Consider the following 22,122-nt stretch of genomic DNA (forward strand, 5'->3'; position numbering starts at 1 on the left):
CGCGGCAGGGGCGGCGCGCGGGCGGGCGGCAGGGCGGGGCCGGCCGCGGTGGGAGGTGAATGGGCCGAGGGGAGCGGCCGGGCTGGGGGCCTGGGCCTATCCCGGAGAGGCCCAGGGCCGCCCAGGCCCGCCCCGCAGCGGGAGGCCGCAGCCCAGCGGCGGGCCCGCCCCCTTGGCCACCTGGGAAAACTGAGGACGGGGGTGGGGTGGGGGGGAGGGAAGGGACTCGGGTCATTAGGGTTGGAGATCATCTAGTCCATTTTACATTCTAGATCGAGTCTAGATCCAGACCCGTTTTACAGATGGGCAAACTGAGACTCGGAAGGCGGGTGACTTGCTTGGTCACCCAGCACCCAAGGCAGGATTAGAATCCAGGACCCTTGGAAGATGCGCATTCTCTGACGCTTCCCATAGAGCCCTGGGATGGATGAAGCGTGGGAGGCCCAAGCCCTTTCCTACCCCGAGGGGGAAACTGAGTCACGCAGAGCTGGGAAGGGCCCCCAAGTGCTCCTGACCCGGCGCCTCCTCCCAGTGCCTTGGTTGCAGGGCTGGAGTGCAGGGTCCGGCCCAAGCTGTGGGCAGCGGGGGCCCTCGTGGCCAGCCTCTGAAGCCTAAGAAGCCCTGGGCTGGACGGCAGGGGCCGCCAAGGACCTGGGGGGGGGGCTCCGGGCCAGAGAGGGGTCTCGTGGTCAGCTACTAAATTCTCAACCACCCGGATGATTCGAATCCAAGACTCGCGGCTTCCCCCGGCGCTTTCCCTGAGTCCTAAGTAACGCATCCTGCCTCAGTCACCGGCCGTTCGCAGGCCCCGGCTCTGTTCGCAGCTGCGGGTGCGGGGAAGGAGCCCTGGACCCGGCCTCCGGATTCCCGGCTTCTCCCATTCATCATCTGGTCCTGACACCTTTGCCGTCGGCCCCTCGCTGGGCCCGGCTCATGGGCTGCACGGGGTCCGGACCCAGCTGGACCGTCGAACTGGGGGACTTAGTGTTCAGTTTTCATTCTTTAAAAATTCTGAACTTAAACACCAAATAAAAGGAGCATTGCCATATGCATTGTAGAACAGGAGAGGACCGTACTTAAGTCTGTGCATAATACCGTCTCTAAAAAGCTTACTTTGCTATATAATAAATTATATAGAATAAAATTAATTATATCTATATAATAAATTCAGCATGTTTCCTTCAAAGCTGCCTTGCTTGTCAGTGTTTCCTTCTGACCTTGCATGAAGTAATTGACATAAAGTGATGGGTCGACTTGAAAGCCTTACTTATCCCTCTCAAGACATAGAATTTCAAAGGAAACCAACTACATTTAAACACAAGTATCCATTTTTTTTTAAGTTCCTAGACCACAGTGCCTGGCACATAGAAAGTACCTAATGTGTTAACTGTGCTTCATGTGTGTTGACTTTATTTGACCCGGGTTAAAAATCACCATCTACAACTATCTCTACCTTAACCTACCTCTTATGCAAGTGTAATATTTTAATAGCATTTATTAAAAACATTGTACCAAGCACAATTAAAACATGTCCCCTGCCCTAGTGGAATTTAAAACCTTGCAGGTAGTTTGGAAGAGGTCAGAGCACAAAGAATTTTGAATCGGGTCCAAGCGAAAGCTTAGCAGAGGGGGTGATGGTGGAGTTTGCTGGGTCTTGAAAGACAAGGGAGTTTCAGAAGGTAAAGGGGAAAGGATAGCCTTTGTAGGCAGGGTCGGCGTCTCCAGCAGGGGAACCAGAATCCCAAAAGTAGCAGGCCAGTGGAAGGGGTGGGAATAAGCCTGTTTGACTGAAGCCCAACCCAGGTGTGGGAGTGGCAGAGGTGACTTCCTGCATTAGCTCTCTTTTGCATTTGATAGCATGATAGGCTTACAGGGCACTTTCACATATGTCCTCCCTTAGATAGGCAGGCAGGTGTTATCTCTTTATTTGCAGAGATGAGACAAGTCACGTGTGGTTCCATAGCTAGGAAGTAGTGGAGAAGATCTAGACCTGAATCTTCCAATTGCCCTGGTGGGAGTGACTGAATGAATAAAAGAGCCCTTATTAAGCACTTGCTGTGTGCAAAGCGCTGCACTAAGCGCTGAGGATGCAGATGGAAAAGTCAGGGCCTGCTAAACGAGGAGCTCCTGTTCTGATGGAAAGGCCCCTTGCTCCTTAGGGTGCTACAGCAAATCACGTGGTAATTCATTTTCTTCAGTGCCATCTTCACCGATGAAGACATTTCGGTTTCTGCTGTTGAACCATTTGACAGGGCCAAGGACTTTGGTGGTCAGAGCACTTTTTTTCCTGGGTTTTCATTAGCTGTGTCTGGGGCCCCTGCAAGAGCAGCTAGCAGGTGATCTATCTCTGCTCGAGGTCTAGGATGATAGTTTGGGGGATGGAGCAGGGAGCAGGACTGGGGGTCTGGGTGTTGCTGTCACTCCTGGGGCTCCTGGGCTAACCTGCCACCAAGTGGTTTGACTTTCCTATCACGTGCTGCTTCCTATCTATCCTTCAGCTTCACTGCTTCAGCTAGGCTGCCCTGCCTGCCCCATTCACTTAAATCCTCCTGGCCTTCCGAACACTCACCTTTGCAAAGGCTGATGTATGCTCCCTTCTTCTTAGAGCCTTGTTCAAACCTAGCCCTCTGAACCCAGAATCCACCTTACTGACATTCATTTCTTGGATTTGCTAGAGTAAGAGATAAGTCATTTCCCCTTTTTTGTTAAGATAATGGCAATGTTGGCAGATAGCAGGTTGTATTGGCAAGACAAAATTATTCCAAAAGAATTGCATCATGCTATCTCCTCCACTGAGATGGATGTGCCGGTGAATCCAAGCTCTGGAAGTTTCTACCAAGCTGGAAGGGCTTCACGTGTCGTGGGTGATAGGTGTATGTATGCATGTAGATACATAGCTATGTGTGCTATGTACATATGCATGTCCATGTATATACATATATGCATGCGGTATGGATGTATGCATGCATGTGTGTATGTGGTAGGAGGCTCCCCCTGGCTAAGTTCAGAAGAAGTCCTTGGAGAGGAGGCTGGTTGACTCAAACACTCTGCTAAACCCCAGAGAGATCTATGAAAGGGGCAGAATCATTATGAAACTGGAACTTGGCTATCCAGCCCACTTTGATCTTCGGTAGAAGAGAACATGGGGCTAAGAACAGGGGAAGTGGTTACTTGCCCTACAATACTACTCTACCCCATTTGCCAGAAAGTGAGATCATTATTGAAATTGTTCCCTTCTTCCGTCACCAAAGACGTCTGGTTCTGAGAACAGTCTGGAAAGTAGATATGTTAGTGCATTTAATGATGGAGCTAGTAAATTATCACCAAACTATGATCTGCACCCCTAGCTTTTGCTCCCCCCTGCACGTGGCAGATGCTGACCTCGCTACGGAAGGACCAAGCTGGTTATTGTGGTTGGCCATTATGGTTGTCTGAGATGGCTGAGAGTGATCAAGGACTATATTTCCCTGCTTACAAAGTTAAGAATTGAGCTGAAGCCTGAGAAATTATGTGGAACTATCATTTTGCATATAACCTTCAAGGGTCAAAGATGACAGAAAGACCTGAGTTTAAAACTGTAGGGGAAACAAAGGTTGCTGATGTCAGTAAAACATTCCAAGGCTATCGATTGGAAAAGTTATTAGAACTGTTGTAAGCCAATTAAATAAGAGATAGACCTGGCAGAAATCGTCCTACTCCCATGGATGAGTTTAAAATTATAGCCCCACTCCCTGTTGATTTAAAAGCTTTTTTTTTTTTTGGTTCCTTCAAGATGGAGAAACCCTTCTTGAAGAAGTCAAAATATGGTGGAGTTGACCTGCAAGCCTCTAATTTTTCCTGTAAGACTTTTGGAGCAGGAAATCAGAATAGAGTGTGGGTCAAGACAACTTACCACCAGAGACCTGCCTGATTCTTTTTCTTTTGGAGAGGTATGCAAGGGCTGCGCCCTCAGCATCCTAATCCTGCTGTTAGTGTTTTGAGCGTATCTCTTTGTGTATCCATTCTGGGGCATCACCTTCACCTTGCAACCAAGCCTCTCCTCATCCTCTGGACGGCTGCTCCATGTCCAACATGGAGTTGAAGTGACATTAAGAGGGATCCATGGCGATGGAAAACATCACCACCATGAGAGTGGGGAACAATGTCGCCTCCAAGACCTCTGACTTTCCAGCAGAGAGGGACACATGCATTCTTCCTTTCTTAGACGCTTAGGGGAAGGAGAGGAGAGACCACTTTTTCACTTGACTGAAACACAACAGAACCCTACCAGACACAGCCACAATTTCTCAAGGACCACCAAGGGCAGCCAATTAAAAAACTAGGTTGGACTTTGCCAAAAAAATGTATATGAATGGCATGATTATTAGGAGTAGGCAAAAGATTGTTGGGCTTAGACGAGGCTGGGAAGAGATGAGAAACCCAGGCCTCGTCTTCTCGTACATGGGTAGCATCCTCATCCTGCTTCACATTTGCCACCAGAGATCTTGGGACAATTGGAAAAACCTAGTCTTTCTTGGTCTGTTAAGGACATATTTAAAGATGTTCTAATGTTTAATATGATATCAGTGCTAATGTCTACTCCTGAATGATATAAGCATGACATGTTTGGAATCACTATATGGATAGTTTTAATGATTATTGTAATCTTAGTTGTAGGTCATCTTGGATAGAACCAGAATCCAGAGGATGGAATGGCGTGAGAATAAGTGTGTTAACCTGGGACGAGCAACTAACTGCATTTTCGTGTGAGCCTCTATTTTGTGACTGAGTAGTGTATATGTTTGGGTATGTATGTATATGTGTGTGTGTGTGCCTATGTGTCTAAATATACACATATGTATCCATGTGTGTACATGATGAAACTAAGACCCCAAATGAGTGATTGGAGTGCTAAGTTGAATCAAATTAATGTCAATTAATAAATCAATCAACAAGCATTTATTAAACACTTACTCTGTGTCAGAAGCAGGGGATACAAAGAAAAAGAAAAATGGTTCTTGCCCTCAAGGAGATTACTATATATATATGTGCGTGTGTATATGTATATGCATATGTATGTATGTATGTATGCATGCATGTGTGTATATATACATATATATACATATACATATATATACATACACATATACATATCTATATATATATATATGTGGTTCCATCACCTGTAAAGTGAAGGAACTTGATTAGAAGATCTCCAAGGACCCTTTCAAGCATATATGCTTATGGAATGAATGCTGGTTTTGAAGTAGATTCAAATCCCACCTTGGCCACTTACTAGCTGTGTGATTCTGAGACAGCTGTGTGATGGGATCAGAGGGTTTGGAACTAAGGGGAAGCTTAGAAGTCATCTGCTCACCTGTCTTTGTTCCTCTACAGATAAGGAAGCGGAGGCCTGGAGAATGTAAGTGACCTACCCAAGGCTATGTTGCCCACGAGGGGCCAGACAGAGCTTCCTTCCACCGGCACTGCTAGTCTCCGTTTCCCCATTTAACAAACAATACCTACTTCTCAGGCTCCTTACAAAGTTCAAATGAGATGGCATGTGTGTGAGCCCTAGACCAGGCAACTGCTTCATTTGACGCATCATGTTGGCCCTCAAACCTCTTACGAGTGAGTTGGCAAGGAGTATTTGTCAGAATTGTTGTTCTGATTCCTCGGTCCCCAGCAAGACTGTATCTGAATGGGACGGGCCTGGTGATGGACTGTAGGCTTCCAGGGAGGAACCTGACTGACAAACTGAGGTAGGAGCAGCGTCTCAGGAGGGACTGGCACCGAAGACAAATTCTTTTCACTGGGGCTGGGCTTAGCTGTGATGCCTAATCTGAATCAACAGACCTAGCCGCCTTCGTGGGCAGGTAATACTGATTCACGTTTGTTTATTTGTGTATCTGCTTGTGTCCCCATTAGAATGTAAACTCCCTGAAAGAACGGATTGTTCTTCTTCGTGCTTGAAACCCTGGCTCTGGTCCAGTGCCCTGTGCAGGGCAGGCCCTTCATGACATTTGTGGAATGATCCCTTGTTGCTTGGCCATTGACTCAGGCGAGGGAAAAAGGGTTGGAGGATAGATTTGAATGTTTAAGGGGCCTCCCAACCCCCACTCACCATTCCTCAGGCTCACAGGGATTTTAGAAGCCATCCAGCTCAACCTTCTCATCATATACACAAGGAAACTGAGGCCTAGAGAGGTTTGGTGATTTGCCTAAGGTCACACAGAGGGTGCCCCCTCTGCCCTAGGCTGCACTGTGCTTTCTCATATTTATTCTGTGTTGAGCCCAGATGTGCTAGTAAATGCTTGACAACGGCCTCTCAGAGGAAAGATGTACCCAGGACAGACTTGGAAGTTTGATCTGAATTATTCACATTGTTCGCGTCGTAACTTAAGTCTAGACGATCAGCCAAACAACGGAGCAAACGCTGATTTGCGGCATTTGTCGATTTCTGAGGTGTAGATACTTGCACTAGAAACGGAGCAGCCCAGCGAGGCGCCTGCTGCTCCGGCTCCGCCCACTCGGCCCGAGGTGGTTTCCTGATTCAGTGGATCTTGGGCTGGGGGAGGGGCAACCCCTCTTCGATTTTACCTCTGAGCCTCGACCTCCCTGCCAGACTCAGCTCAGAGGACCTCTCCTCCAAGGAGCCTTTCCCAGGCCCACTATTCTCCCTCTCTCTCTCTCTCTCTCTCTGTCTCTCTCTCTCTCCTCTCCTCTCCTCTCCTCTTCTCTTGTCTCTCTCTCTTCTCTTCTCTCCTCTTCTCTTCTCTTCTCTTGTCTCTCTCTCTCTTCTCTTCTCTTGTGTCTCTCTCTTCTCTTGTCTCTCTCTCTCTTGTCTCTCTCTCTTCTCTTGTCTCTCTCTCTTCTCTTCTCTTCTCTTGTCTCTCTCTTCTCTTGTCTCTTCTCTTCTCTTGTCTCTCTCTCTCTCTCTGTCTGTCTCTCTCTCTCTCCTCTCCTCTCCTCTCCTCTTCTCTTGTCTCTCTCTCTTCTCTTCTCTCCTCTTCTCTTCTCTTCTCTTCTCTTCTCTTCTCTTCTCTTCTCTTCTCTTCTCTTCTCTTCTCTTCTCTTCTCTTCTCTTGTCTCTCTCTTCTCTTCTCTTGTCTCTCTCTTCTCTTCTCTTGTCTCTCTCTTCTCTTGTGTCTCTCTCTTCTCTTGTCTCTGTCTTCTCTTCTCTTGTCTCTCTCTTCTCTTGTCTCTCTCTCTCTTTCTCTGTCTCTCTCCTCTTCTCTTCTCTTGTCTCTCTCTTCTCTTCTCTTGTCTCTCTTCTCTTGTCTCTCTCTCTCTTCTCTTCTCTTGTCTCTCTCTCTCTCTCTCTCTCTCTCTCTCTCTCTCTCTCTCTCCCTCCCTCTCTCTCTCTCTCTCTCTCTCTCTCTCTCCCTCCCCATCTCCTTCTTACACAGGCTTATCCTCACACCACCTTATAAGCATCCTGAGGGCAAGAACTATTTTGGGGCCTTGCAGGTAGCACAATGCCTTGCATAGAGAGGACAGTTTATTGAAATGAATTGAGTTTTCCTGTGTTGCTTTTAGTACTGCCCATTAGTATTCCCATTTCTTTCCCGGGCAGAAATCAAAGTGTGTCTACTGGGGACTACTCTGTTCTCAGCATGATGTGGAGAGTCGAAGTCAGAAGAGCAGGGGTGGGGTTGAAGTCCCCACTCTGCTATTTGCTTCCTTGGCTAATTCCCTTCTGTTCCCTCATTTCTTTAACAGAGATAAGAAGACTTGAAATCACTTGCACATCCTTTGTGGAATGGTGGAAATGGGGCTGGATTTGGGGTCAGAGGAGCTGAGTTCAAATTCCAGATTGCTCCTTGCTCTAAAGGACCTTGGGCTAATCACTCATAAAACGATGGAGTTGCACTAAATGACCCTGAAGACTTCTCCAGCTTCAAATCTATAATTCTATGAACTAGATCATTTTGAGGATCAAGGGAGATATTTTATATAAAGGATTGTGTAATGAGAGACCAATCAACATTTATTAAGTGCCTACTATGTTCCAGGTACTGTATTAATGAATACTAGCTATTTTTACCATCATCTTTATGCTGCTATGGAGACAGAGAAGAAGTTATCGGGACCAGGTGTCATACCTCAAGCAGCTTATAACCTAGCTGGGGAGATAAAAGTCTCTGGAGCAGAGGTAACCCTGGGTCAGGAGTTAGGAGAGTGGAGGGTGTGGGCAGAAATCCCATGCTGTATAACTATAGGCTGTCACAGTCTCTCCTCACCTCAGTTTTCTCATCTGCAGAATGGGGATAATAATAGAACATACTTCAAGGTTGCAGTGAAGACCAGAGGAAAGAAAGAGAGAGATTGTCCATAAAGTCCTAGGAAATGCCAGTTAGTATCAGGCTGTACACTAAGGAAGTGGGTGACTAGACCCTCATCCTCTGTGTATTGCTGAGGCAGCTGGTACATTGGGCAAACAGCCTCTGCTCGAGAGGCTGAGTTTGGGAGGACAAAGAGCTTTCAAGGCTACCCATCCAGTCTGACCTCCTGATTTTACAGCTGGGGAAACAGTATCAGATAGAAGGGACGTGCCCCAAGGTACAGGCAGAAGAGTCGAAATTTAAACCCTGGGAGTTGGATTCTGGATCTGATGCTCTTTCTTTAAAAACTTCAACAAACAAGAGAGGTATCTACAAGTTCTATGGGTGGCACACATCTCGATTGAGTCTTTTAACCTCCGTGTCTTCAGCAATTCCTTTAGGCTACATATTGCAGATGAGATGCCCATTGGTGGCGGTGGAAGGAATTTTCATACTGGAATTCTCCTCCCTTACCTCGCCCCACCCCACCCCCCATCACCAATCTAACTGAAAGAACAAAAAACACTTTATTTGGGCACATCAGCATACCTCTGAGTAAGCTGCCTTCCCTAATCTCTTCCTCGGCCCCCTCCTTCCCTCCCCTATGCCACAAAGTAACTTCCAATTAAAAAAAATTGTTACACAAAGTCAGCTAATGTCATGATTTGGTCTCACAGTACACGCAATTTTCCATTTTTGCAATTCACCATTTGTTAACAGAAAAGAAGGACGTGTGCTCTGATTTCAGTAATTTGGAATCAGCCTCGTCCATTGTATTTCACCTGGGTTTTGTTGCCTTTGAATGTCTGCTTTACTTACATTGTTGTAACAATTGCACATTTTGTTCTTTTTTGTTGTCTTTTCACTCTGCAGGAGTTCAGACAAGTCTTCACATGTTGCTCTGAATTCTGATTCATTATGTCAGTGGTCTCCAAACTTTCAATCACACAGCCGTCTAAATAAAAAAATATTGGAGAGCATGCTTCCAGTTTGTGTCTGTTTATTTATAAATTAGATACATGCACTAGTATATTATTATAGTATATGCATCATAAAACACACACAAAATAGAAATTTTTGAAGTATGAAATACATATTTTAAATATTTTTTAATTTTACCTATTAATGGTATAAAAGCATTTTGCTCTCACTAAAAAACTTTGAGAACAATTTGATTCTGCTTCATTTAGAAAATCTTGGTTTAGGACTTTGTGACTCAGGAATTCAAAGGTCTAGTCCTAAGATCAGTTTATTTTCCAATTTGGCTTTGATGGCCATCATACCTAAATAAGTGATCTCACAAGGAGAGTTGGGTCCCAATGGAAGAAGAACATCATTGGTGGTGCTTACTAATTATTCAGTCTTATCCACCGGTTGTGTGAAAGCTTTTGTTGAAATGCTTCTGGTAAATTTCCATCTTCCCTGATGTCAGGGAGGAGAGGGCAGGATCTGGAGACTGGGCGTGGGCTGAGATGAGGCCAGAGTGAGGGGTGCAGGCAGGTCCTAGGGAGACACTATTCCAGGTGAGGAGAAGGGAGGCACGGCACCACAGAGGGCCGAGGTTTCCTGCTAGTGGATGGCTTTTTTCTTTGGCTTCCAATCTGTCCGCTGGGAGAGGAGGATGTCTTGGAAGGAGGGCTGCTGAACTGAGGCCACTGCTGCTCTCTCCCCCCAATCTACTGCAGCTCATCCTGAGCCTCTGGTGTTCCCTTAGGGACGGAGGACGAGAGGATGCCAGGCAGGCCTCGAGGAGACCTAGGAAGTGTGCTTGGTGTTACTGCAGTCCAGGACGTCGGCCTGCCTTCCCAGAAACTCTGGGCAAAGGCAGGAGCGACAGGTGGAAAGGGGGCCTGACTAGCCACTGGCTGCTGTCAATTCTGATATTCTCCTTGTATACTCCCAAGAATAATCTCGGGCACTTCCTGGGCTGCATACACCCCACTCTGGAGGCCATTGCTCCATGGACAATTTCATTACTATTTATTTACCACACGGTCTTCAGCATCCCCCACCCCGGGGCTTGGGATCTGCTTTTGCCTTTGCATTTAGAGAGGCGCTGTATATTTTGTTGCACATCTAACTTCTTCTGTTGGGTCTATAAACCAGTGGGGGATTGCTGGATCTGAGAGTATGGACTGTTAGGAACCTTTCTCACAATTCCAAATTCTTTTCTCAGCTCACCAGAGGTGGATTAGTGTAATACCTCTCTTCCCGAGGCCCCTCCACCAAAGCGAACTTTTTCTGCCCTGTAATATCTTTGCCCATTCAGGGATAAGCTCAGTTTTTTTGAATTTGCTTCTTGGCCAGTGATTTTGAACATTTTTCCATTGGTGGTAGATATTTCTCTGCTGGGGAATTAGCTTCAGCATTCTTTCCACTGAACATTCTATCTCCCTAACTAGCTGTGTGGCAAATCATTTAGACCCTGACCATAGGTTTTAAAAGTCTATAATTCTACAGTTACCTAGTGGGGAAGAGTTTCTAAGTCCAATCAGTCACTCAAAAGCATTTATTAAGCACTTGCTACATGCACTTTGGACACATAGAAAGGCAAGCATAGGCCCTGCCCTCAAGGGGCTTCCATTCTAAGGGGGTAAATAATGAGGTATAGTACAGTCTAAATCCAGACGGCCAGCAGGCAGTCTGAAAGGAAGGTATTAGCAGTGGGGTACGAGGGAGGGGCTGGGAAAGCTCACCTGGAGCACCTGGAATTTGAACTGACCCTAAGAGGAGGTCAGGGAATGAAGAGGCTGAGGAAAAAGGGCAGAACGTTCCAAGAATGGGGAGGCAAATAATTGGGAGACAGAGTGTCATGTGACACACTGTCAAAGTGACCAGTGACACTATACCATGGGATGCATGTGAGGAAGGGTAACATTTGAAAGGTAAGAAGTAGTCAGAAAATGAAGGCCTTTAAATTTTTTTATTTAGTATTTTATTTTTCCCCAATCACATTTTTAACATTCATCTTTAAAACTTTGAGGTCCAAATTCTCACCCTTTCTCCCTTCCCTCCCCACCCCACCCCCTTCATTGAGGAGGCAATTTGATACAGGTTATACATGTGTAGTCATGCAAAACACTTCCATAATAGTCATGTTGTGAAAGAAAACATAGATAAAAATCTCAAGAAAAATAAACAAAGTTAAAAAGCATGCTTCAATCGGTGTTCAGACACCATCAGTTCTTTCTCCGGGGATGGATAACATTTTTCATCATCAGTCCTTCAGAGTTGTCTTGGATCAGTTTACAATATTGCTGTTACTTTGTACACAGTACATTTCATTTTCCCATGCAAGTCTTTCTAGGTTTTTCTGAGAGCATCCTGCTCATCATTTCCCATAGTACAATACATCATAATCACATAGCACAATTTGTTCAGCCATTCCCCAATTGATGGGCATCCCCTCAACTTTGAATGCTTTGCCCCCAGAAACAAATTGCATAAATATTTTTGTACATATAGGTCATTTTCCTTTTTGTTTTTTTTTTATCTCTTTTGGGATGCAGACCCAGTAGTGGTATTGCTAGGTCAAAAGGCACGCATGGTTTTATAGCCCTTTGGGTGTAGTTCCAAATTGCTCTATAGAATGGTTGAATCAGTTCACAACTCCACCAACAGTGCATTAATGTCTCATTTTCCCCACATCCCCTCCAACATTTGTCATTTGCCTTTTCTGTCCTATTAGCCAGTCTAATAGGTGTGAGGTAGTACCTCAGAATTGTTTTAATTTTCATTTCTCCAATCAATAGTGAGTTAGAGTATTTTTTCACATGGCTATAGATAGCTTTGATTGCTTCATCTGAAAACTGATCAAGTCTTTTGATGATTATCAGTTGGGGAATGGCTTTTATTTTTATAAATTTGACTCAGTTATCTATGTTTGAGAAATGAGGCCTTTATAAGAGAAACTTGCTTCAAATTTTTTTTTCACAGTTACTATTGCTAACTGTATTCCCTCCCATCCTATCCTGCCCCCACACCCATTTATTCTATTTTCTCCCTTCTTTTACACTGTCCCTACTCAATAATGTTTTGCTTCTGACTACCCGTTCCTCCAATCTGCCCTCCCTTCTATCACCCCCCCCCCCAATGAAGCCCTTTAAATACCAGAGGGCTTTGTATTTGATCATGAAGGTAATAAGGTACTCTTTGACCAGGGAGTGATGTGCTCAGACCAATGCTCCAGAAAAAAAACATGTGGCAGATACATGGAGTATGGATTGGAGGGAAAAGAGAATTGAGGCAGAGACCTTTTGAAGGGATTGCAGTAATCCAGGTGAGAGGAAAGGCAGGCAAACAATTATTTTGTTTCTTTTTTAAAAAATTTATTTACTTTTAACATTCATTTAAAAAAAATCCATTCCAAATTCTCTCCCTCCACTCATTGAGAAGTCAAGCAATATGATATCAATTATGCTTGTGAAATCATGTAAAGCATATTTCCATATTAGCCATGTTGCACAAAAGCAAGAAAAATACAGAGGCCATTAGCAATGCTTTTGATCTGTGTGACCAGTGGCCGGCTGGAGCGAGCTGGTTAGACTGCTCCATTTTTCAGTGTGAGTGTTTACACCTTGGGCGGAAACTGTCAAATGCCATAAGTCAGGGCTTGAGTTGTTGTTCTGCCCATTGTCTAGACTTAACAAAACGATGGAGAAAAAGCTGATGAAGCAGATAAAACTCAAGAGTGTGTTGTGGGAACAAATTTTTTCTGAGAGCCAGTTCCTAAAACTTTACCATTAAGCTCACCACTCTGTGCTCCTCTCCTCTGGGGTCTGCTGTTCTGATGGGTGAGGCCTTTCTGGCACCAGACAGGCCTTTGTCATGCACACTTCATTTTCTCTTCCCCTCAACACTGCCATTGCCCCTGAAAAACACATGTCCATCCACTCCCTTATGGTCCCATTCACCAACCTGGTAAACATCCACAAGGAGCAGCCCTCCTTGGCCACAGCTCTTCAGTACAGGTTGTCTTCCCCTGCGGGAATGTAAGCTCTTTGGGGAGGGACTGTTTTTGCTTTCTTTTCATATCCCAAACTTAAGCTCAGCTCTTGGAACATAGGAGATTCTTAATAAATGTTTTTTTTCCCATAATTTTATTTATATATATTTTGTATTTAATCTTCTTTATGTATGTGTGTGCTCAATAGAATACAAATTCTCTGAGAATGAGGATCATTGGTTCATTTTTGCCTTTGTATGTGAGAGAAATGATTATTAATAACCAATGATTTGGGGAGATTCAGAGTTCTCCCCCTTTTCTAAAGTCCTCATTGTAAGGCTCAGCCTCTGAAGGACAGGAGTGATGATAGGATGAACATTCTCCTTGAGCACCTTACAACAAAGTAAATCTAAGCTGAAACTCCGGCCCACTGTGTTCTGCTCAGGCCTGGGTCAGGGAGATAGGTCTTTGTCTAGATTTCCCCAAGGCTGGTGGTGATTTGGAAGTAAAGGATGTGTTGGTTGTCCTTTACGTTGGAATTGGCTCACCTATTATTATAATATTCATTCTCTTATTATAATACTCATTCTCTGGTTGTAATATTCATTCTCTCATTAATTGTTAACCAATCAGAGTTGATTACCACCCATAGGAACACCTACTCCTCCACAGGCATATAAACCGTGAGCCTACCACCATGAGTCATCTTTGGTCCAAGAGAGATGGACCATTCATTTTATTGATAATATGCCAACATTGTTAATAAAATGATTACCTAGAAACTCTGTCTCTGGAACTTTTAAAAGTTACATATATCAGTGCCTAGCACACTGCATAGTGGGCATTTAATATACACTTATTGAATGAATGGAGGGAATAAATGAGTGAATGGGTGAATGAGTGAATGGATGAAAGAATGAATGAATGAATGAATGAATGAATGAATGAATGAATGAATGAAAAAGGCTCCAAGCTGTGAAGGCTGGGGTGGGGCACGGGGATTGCCCTACCACCTGACTGGTTAGATGTCAAACCAAGAGGATTTTGCGTTGTCTTTTTTGAACAGCGAGAACCAGGTGAACCCTGAGAAAGGCATAAAGCTTCCTTCCAATGAGCTGATTGCTCATTGACAGGAGGGTTCTTTGGAGCTAGCTTCCTGACAAGACAGAGTCTTCATGGATGGAGGCACGTTTATTTTAGCTTAATCGGTCCATCAAGGCAACAAATCAAAACCTTAGAAGAGGCTGCATGGCGTAACTTAGCACAGCGCCTGGCACATAGTAGGAACTTTAATGTGGTTATGTAGTAGACAGGGTGCGAGGCTTGGAGTCTGGAAGGTCTGGGGTCACTGCCAACCTCTGAACTTCACGGTGTGTCTGGCCACACATAGCCACTGACCTCAGGGAGGCAGAGTAGATAGGGAACTAGATTTGGAGTCAGAGGACCTGGGTTCAAATTCTGCCACTTAATAGCTGTTTGGCCTTGGCTTTCCCTTCCCTGAGCCTGACAGAATATTCTCCATCTGTAAGTTAGAGCCTTGGAGGGAATTCTCTGTTCATTCTTGTTGAAAATCCTCCGTCCTGGACACTGATTCTATCTCCCACAGTGAGTGGGTAGATAATAGGAAGAGCTCATATTTATTAAGGTTTGCAAAATGCTTCCCACGTGTATTATCTTATTTCATCTGCCCAACAATCTTGGGAAGTAACGCTATTATTAGCCCTGTCGTAGAGATGAGGGAGCTGAAGCAGAGAGTGTGGCTAAGGAGCCTGACCCATGTCACACAGCAAGGAAACGGAAGAGGAAAGATTCCAGCTTAGATCTTTCAGGCTCCACAGCCAACACTTTATCCACTAGGCTGCATTCTAGGGTCTCATTAAGATCTTCATTCCTAAGAGTTTCAAAATTGTTTGAGTTATCTTTACAAATTGTTTTTATTTAAGTTGCTTTCTTGATTAATCCTTACTCAGTCTGACTTCTGACCCTAATCTCTACAAATATTCACCTTGTTCAGCTAGTTCTGATGGGTCTCTCTTTCACGTTGAGGCCCTTTCCTTACCAAGAATTATTCAGCAGAAAGTGTGAATAATTGTCTCCATAATCCCATAGCATATTTGTCTCTGGTGCCCAAATTGAATGTTCACCACTATACTTTAGAGTCAATTAAATCACTATACTTTGAGATGTTAGAGCAATCCAGATTTGGGGATGGAATATGGACAGAGATAAGCTGGCTGATATTTAACAACCAGCCTAGGGTAGGCAGTGAATGCACACGGGACAGAGTTCTAAATCTAATCTTCACTATTAACATTTTGTCTGTCACTTTCTTCAGTCTAGACAATCGATAAATCAAGCTCTGATTTGTAGTGTTTGCAGAATTCTGAGATTTACATGCTCACATTGAAAACTGAACAATGGGGCTCTTAGGAGCCCCTCTGAGCTGGATCTAACATACCCCAGTTAGGAGTATGGATTACCATACTCTTCCCTCCAGACCCCTACGACGGACGCCTTATCGGGCATTTCTTCTCTACTGAAGTTCTGTCCTCAAGTTACCAAGGATAGCATTCCACGGCAACGTGTTTGTTTGTTTGTTTGTTTGTTTGTTTTGGTCCCCAGATTGTATTCAGGTCTATTTAGCATTGATTAGTCTTTACAAATCCATGCTGATCATTGGTTACTAAAGTTCCTTTGAGATGTTTATATTTGCCTGCTTAATGTGCCCAAATTTAATTAAACACTGAAGGAACTCTAGAGTTCAAGTGCCCACAGCTTATTCATTCAACGAATGGTAGTTATGTGGACAGTGGACACTGTATCAGACCACAGTAACTATCTTTGAATGTTGGTTAACTAGGTATCCTTTTGCTGATTGCTAGTTCAGCACCACCAATCAACCTGTTGTATCTATATGACGTTGCTCTTTAGGTCCCTTCCTCTCTTTCTACCAAGCCTGTGTCTCACACCTGGCCCGATCCCTAACTGCAGTCCCGATAGATGGTTCAGGCGCTGCCGCCTCCTCACCATTGCACAAACAGCTGGGCTGCCTCTTCATATTGTCATCCCCTAGGCTTGGCTTTGGCACCAACTCCACTCTCTCCATCGCCAAGGAGCAGCAGCTGTCAGCCCAGGGAATGACCTTCACCCCTTGGCTCTTGGCCAAGGTGGAGTAGCTGCTACTTAGATTAGAACTCAGTTGGACAGGGTGGGGCCTCCTCAGGCCACCATCATCATCACCTGTTGCTGCTCAGCAATGGACTGATCAGCTGCTCCAACCTACAGAGCAAGCCGCCCCAAATTGATAGGCTCTTAGGTTATTCTTGTGTCATTCACTGTTTCGCCATTATCCCAGTGATAAAATGATGAGTTTTTCTTTCTTAAAGACCACAGTAGCAGTAAACAAAGAGAAAGGAGAGGAATCCGGAGGCCAGGATTTTCAGTAGAGACACTGAGTACCAGACAAGAAAAGTCAGCAGTAAAGTTAATGTCTTTGGTTTTACAGTGGCAGTTAGTATCCTTTCCTCTCATTTTATGGGCCTCAGTTTCCTCGCCTGTATATAAAACTGGGCTCAAAGTCTCTTTAGGTAGAGATGTGGGGGTCTCAATGTGAGAGTGTTCCTAGGCACTAGATGTAAAATGAGAGGTTTGGACAAGAAAATCTCGGAATTCTTTTCTAGATTTAAGACCTTATGATCTATTACTTTGCAGATAACAAATTCTAGCCTGGAGGCCAAAAAGAGTCTACTTTCTCATGAAAGAATGGGGAATTCTACTTAGGAATGTTAGGTAATATATCAGTTTTTAGAGTAAGTATACCTGTGCATGGCAGTGTCTTTTTGACCATAGGGGAAACATCAATCTTGATATTTAGTATTCAGTAATATCTCTCCCTGCCCCCCTACCCCACTACCCTAGGAGGAAGCTTTTGTCCATCGGTCACTGGCAAGAGGATTTTTCCCCTCTTCTTCTTGAGTTTGCAAGGATACTCAGAAGCTAACATGGGCTTATTAGCTAAGGAGTTGTACATGGCATGCTAAGATGGTACTAATGACAGTCTCATTAGTGGTATGGTGTAGCATGCTCTGGTAGATAAAGGACATCTCAGGAGTCAGCAAGACCTGGGCAGGTTCTACTGAGTCATTTAATTGAACCTCTTGGTAGCACTGATAACTCTCTAAGACTATAAATGACAACTGAGTCGCTCATCCATATCAGGGGAAGGAATCTCAGTCAAATGTAATCAGTCACTGTTTTCATGTTTTGCGTTGCCTAATAAGTATTTGTTGAACTGAATAAAATGGAGTTGAATTTCTGTGCTTGTGAAATCACAAGTTTTAGACCAAAAAAATCTATATTTGTATCTATTTCCATATCTATCTCTATCATTTATATCTATAGATGTATCACCTTTGCAGGTATATGTATATCTGTGTATATACATACACATATACACACAAATACTTGCATGTATATGTATAGATAAATGACAGATAAACAGGTAGGTAGAGTGTGTGAGAGTGTGTGTGTGTGTGTGTGTGTGTGTGTGTGTGTGTGTGTGTGTGTCTAAGATCTGGTCTCCCAAATCAGATCCAATGAAATGATATTTGTAAAAAGTACTTAGCATGGTGGCTGGCACATAGTAGGTATTATATAAATGCTTATTCCCTCCACTTTCTCTCTGTCCCATCAGCCAACTGGAGCTGCCATATAGCGTTGCCTTAACTGAGTTACTAGGGATGGGGTGGGAGATTAGATTATGAGAGGTCACCTAAAGATTTCACTTAAATCACCAAAAGCACCGTGATTTGACTAGGCTAGATAAATATCCCCTACTCTCCTATGATCATAGAAATAGCTATGTGTTTATTATTAATGAAAGAAAATAACAGCAGGATAAAAATGTGTACCTTTAAACAAAGGGAAAAAGTCATCTCTCTAATTTAGTTTTGGAATTTGACACTGGCATTGTGTTTAAACCAATGTTTGGAAGTGAATTCTTTTTCAAGTATAAAAAAATGAAAGGCAATATCATTTGCAGGAGCAAAGAAGAAAGAGTCTTTGTAAACATCTCTGTGACCAGTGAAGTGAGACTTAGCACAAACCTGCATAAACCTGAAATTTCTTTGGTTTGTCCAAAATTGTGGAATATCTTGATTTTTTTATTAATCCAGAATATAGATAGTATAAAATTTTTCTGTATCAAAAAATCAGACTTGAACTGGACTTGCCAACTTCAAAGAGAGCAGCTGATTAAAAAAAAAGTTGTGCAGAGGCAATACTATTTGATCAGTCTCTCAAGTGACTTGCCCAGAATTCAGAACTGGTGGAGTCCAAGTGCCCGCCCACCTGCCTGTCTGCCATCTTTACCCTTCTCTTGCTAAAGCTTTTGGCTTCATCCAAGGAGGGGAGCTAGTTCTTTGGGCAGACACCTATTTTGTAAACTTAGACAACGCAATAGCATGGTTGTGAAGACCAGAAGCAAGCTGCTCTTCTGTTCAATGCCAAAGCACCACAGAGCTAAGTGGAAACCCGCCCTTTCATAGCAGGCACGGAGCCTCTTCCTGTGTGGTTGGCTTCTTGATGTGTTCCTTGAGATGAGGCCACCAACCACAGCCTTGGCCTCTTCATTTGCAATCTAAAAATGTGCAGAAAGCTATAATTTCCTTTTTGACAACATTTGTGATCTTGTCGTGCAGCCTTGTTCTGTGTGGATTGTCTTGTATCCAACTAATATATGTGTGTGTATGTACATATATGTGTATCTATAATCACATCTAAAATGGTAATCACCAATGAAATGAGAAAAATGTCATTATACCTGGCAGTACTATGGTAACCCCTTGTATCCAAGTATCAGATCATTTATTTGTAGCCCTCTATATCTTCTCACTCTCTAATGACCACTCTCCCTGGAAGATCGAGTCCCCAGAACAGCAAACACTACTGCTCCCCTCAAGGGATAACTCTGAAGGGATATGACTATAGTACTGTTGCTTATGGGTCGCCATCTTGTGTGTTCTCCAATATCAATCAAATATTTGACATCAATTGACTTTGTCAAAAGGGATTTTTTTTAAAACTGAGAAGTTACAGCAAAGACAGAAATTATGAAAACATCCCCAAACTCAGTCACGTTTTGTTCTTGCTACCTGGGGAGAGCAGGCCAAATTAAAGAGATTTGTACAACACAGTTCCCAAACTGGAAGCAGACTCTCTCTCCTGGACAGGTAGGGTCCTTGGGAGGAATGGGCTCAGATTCAAAGATAAAAGGTATTGGGACACACATGCATATTGGGAATACATAGGGCCGAGGGAAGCCCCATAGCTTTCTCCCTTCTCAGAGCCTCCACCAAATCTTCTTCTGGGCATGGTGCTGATGATGGACAAGTTGCTCCCTTACTTAGCTGGGCTAACCCCTTGGAGGGTTTGGTATCTTGGTTGACAGGTCAATCTATTGTTGGGCTGGGTCAGGCAGACTGTTCAGCTATTGCACTGGCTCCTCATTGGACCCAGATGTTTTTACTATCAACTCTAGTCGATTCTGATAATGACTCTGGTTCCTCATGAGATTTCTGATGGATTTGTTGGATCTCCTGAACTAAACAGTCACCTAGGCACTCCTCTTCTTTACCTACAATTAGGAAAGAATGAACAGAAAGGTAACAGAGCACAGGATAGGATGATGGGGTGGAGGAATACAGCTCGCCACTCCTCATCTGGCATCTCACTGCAGTCCTGCCTCCCTCATCACCAGGAAGGACAAGAGCAAAAGGGACAAGGGAGGGACACATTGATCCTTTCATATGTGAACTCATTTCTGGGTTAGTGCCTCCTGAGGTAGCACTCCTTTTGATTCCTCAGCCAACCAGAAGTTTCTTCGTCACCCCCCAGTGCCAGGCCCTCGTGACCAGAAGTGGACTCATCAAACCTCCACTTGTGAGATTAGAACCATGCAGGGACTAACTGCTCAGCCTCTATATAACCCACCAGAAAGGGGAAATCTGATCATGCTCCAAGGACTGGGAACTTATTGGCCAGTCTCCTCATTACATAAAGAACATTATCGGTACTCTGCTAGAAAACAAGCTTCCTTAGAATTGTGGTTCATTATTACATATGTGCGTCTGAGATCTTGTTAGGGCAATCTCTTCTTCTATTCCAAAAGAATTCTATCCATGTCTTCCTGCAAGTTTTCCATAAATGATTTGCCCAAAATTTTATGATTTTTCATTTAATATTTCAGGGTTAGCACTAGGTTGTCCATCTCTAAGTCCTTTAAAAATTTTATTCATTTATTTTTCTTAATTACATGTAAACTTTTTTTAACATTTGATTTTTTTTAATTTTAAGTTCCAAATTCTCTTCCTCCCTTTCCTCCACCTTCCTTGAGAAGGCAAGCAATTTGATATAGATTAGGCATGTACAGTCAAGCAAATCATACTTTCATATCAGCCATGTTGCAAAAGAGAACACAAACCAGAAAAAAAAGAAAAAGAAAGAAAATAAAAAAGCATACTTCGATCTGCATTCAGACTCCATCAATTCTTTCTCTGGAAGTGGATAGCATTTTTCACCATAAGTCTTTCACAATTGTCTTGGATCATTGCATTGCTGAGAAGAGCTAAGTCTATCAAGGTGAGTCATCACACAATGTGGCTGTTACTGTGTACAATGTTCTCCTGGTTCTGCTCATTTTACTTTGCATCAGTTCATGTAAGTGTTCCTAGGTTTTTCTGAAAGCATCCTGCTCATCATTTCTTCTAGCACAACAGTATTCCATCACAATTACATACCACAATTTGTTCAGCCATTTCCCAGTTGATGGGCATTCTTTTATTTCTGACTCTTTGGCACCACAAAATCTCTATAAATATTTTTGTTCATATAGGACCTTTTCCTTTTTATCTGAGCTCTTTGGGATACAGACTTAGTAGTGGTATTGCTGGATCAAAAGATATGCACAGTTTTATAGCCTTTTTGACATAGTTTCAAATTGTTCTCCTAAAAGGTTGGATCAATTTGCCACTCCACCAACAGTGCCTTAGTCTCCCAATTTTCCTGAATCCCTCCAATATTTGTTATTTTCCTTTTCTATTATATTAGCCAGTCTGATAGGTGTGAGTTAGTACCTCAGAGTTGTTTTAATTTTCATTTCTTTAATCAGTAGGATTTTGAGCATTTTTATTTGACTATAGATAGCTTTGATTTTTTTCTTCTGAAAACTACCTGTTCATATCCTTTGACAATTTATCAACTGGATAATGATTCATATTCTTATATATTTGATTCGGTTCTCTATGTATATGAAAAATGAGGCCTTTATCAAAGAAACTTGGTATAAATATTTTTCCTCCAATTTCCTGCTTTCCTTCTAATCTTCATTTTGTTTGTACAAAATCTTTTTAATTTAATGTAATCAAAATGATCAATTCTACATCCCATAAGGCTCTTTATCTCTTGTTTGGTCATAAATTCTTCTCTTCTCTATGGATCTGACAGGTAAACTATTCCTTGCTCTCCTAATTTGCTTATATCACCTTTTATGTCTAAATCATGTCCCCATTTATCGCTAACTCTTACTGGATAACCAGTCCACTTCTTTGTCCTGTCATGAACTTCCTTCATAATGCCATTATACCATGATACAGCCAAGTCATCAGTAATATGCAGCATTACATCTACCATATATCATTCCATTGCCTTTACATTACCTGCAATTTCAATTTTATTGAGTTCATGACATTTTATGATTTACAGTCAGATCACTGGGAGAATATTAGTTTATGGAAAGAGAACTGGATTTTGAGTCAAAGGACCTAGGTTTGAATTCTGGCTCTACCACCTACTGCCTGTGTGATTAAGGGATAAAAG

The 22,122-nt window shown here is 43.3% G+C and overlaps 1 long non-coding RNA gene across 1 annotated transcript in view; it reads left to right on the forward strand.

Moving 5' to 3' along the window:
* Positions 1-9,244, forward strand: part of LOC114050474 — a 12,050-nt gene extending 2,806 nt beyond the window's left edge. Inside the window, exons 2-4 of the long non-coding RNA XR_003570010.1 lie at positions 4,651-4,745; positions 5,377-5,855; positions 7,702-9,244. This is a non-coding gene — a long non-coding RNA (uncharacterized LOC114050474). The remainder of the gene's footprint in view (positions 1-4,650; positions 4,746-5,376; positions 5,856-7,701) is intronic.
* Positions 9,245-22,122: the final 12,878 nt, after the last annotated feature.

Source organism: Vombatus ursinus, unplaced genomic scaffold (genome assembly GCF_900497805.2).
Source record: "Vombatus ursinus unplaced genomic scaffold, bare-nosed wombat genome assembly UNPS02014799.1, whole genome shotgun sequence".
Taxonomy (NCBI): domain Eukaryota; kingdom Metazoa; phylum Chordata; class Mammalia; order Diprotodontia; family Vombatidae; genus Vombatus; species Vombatus ursinus.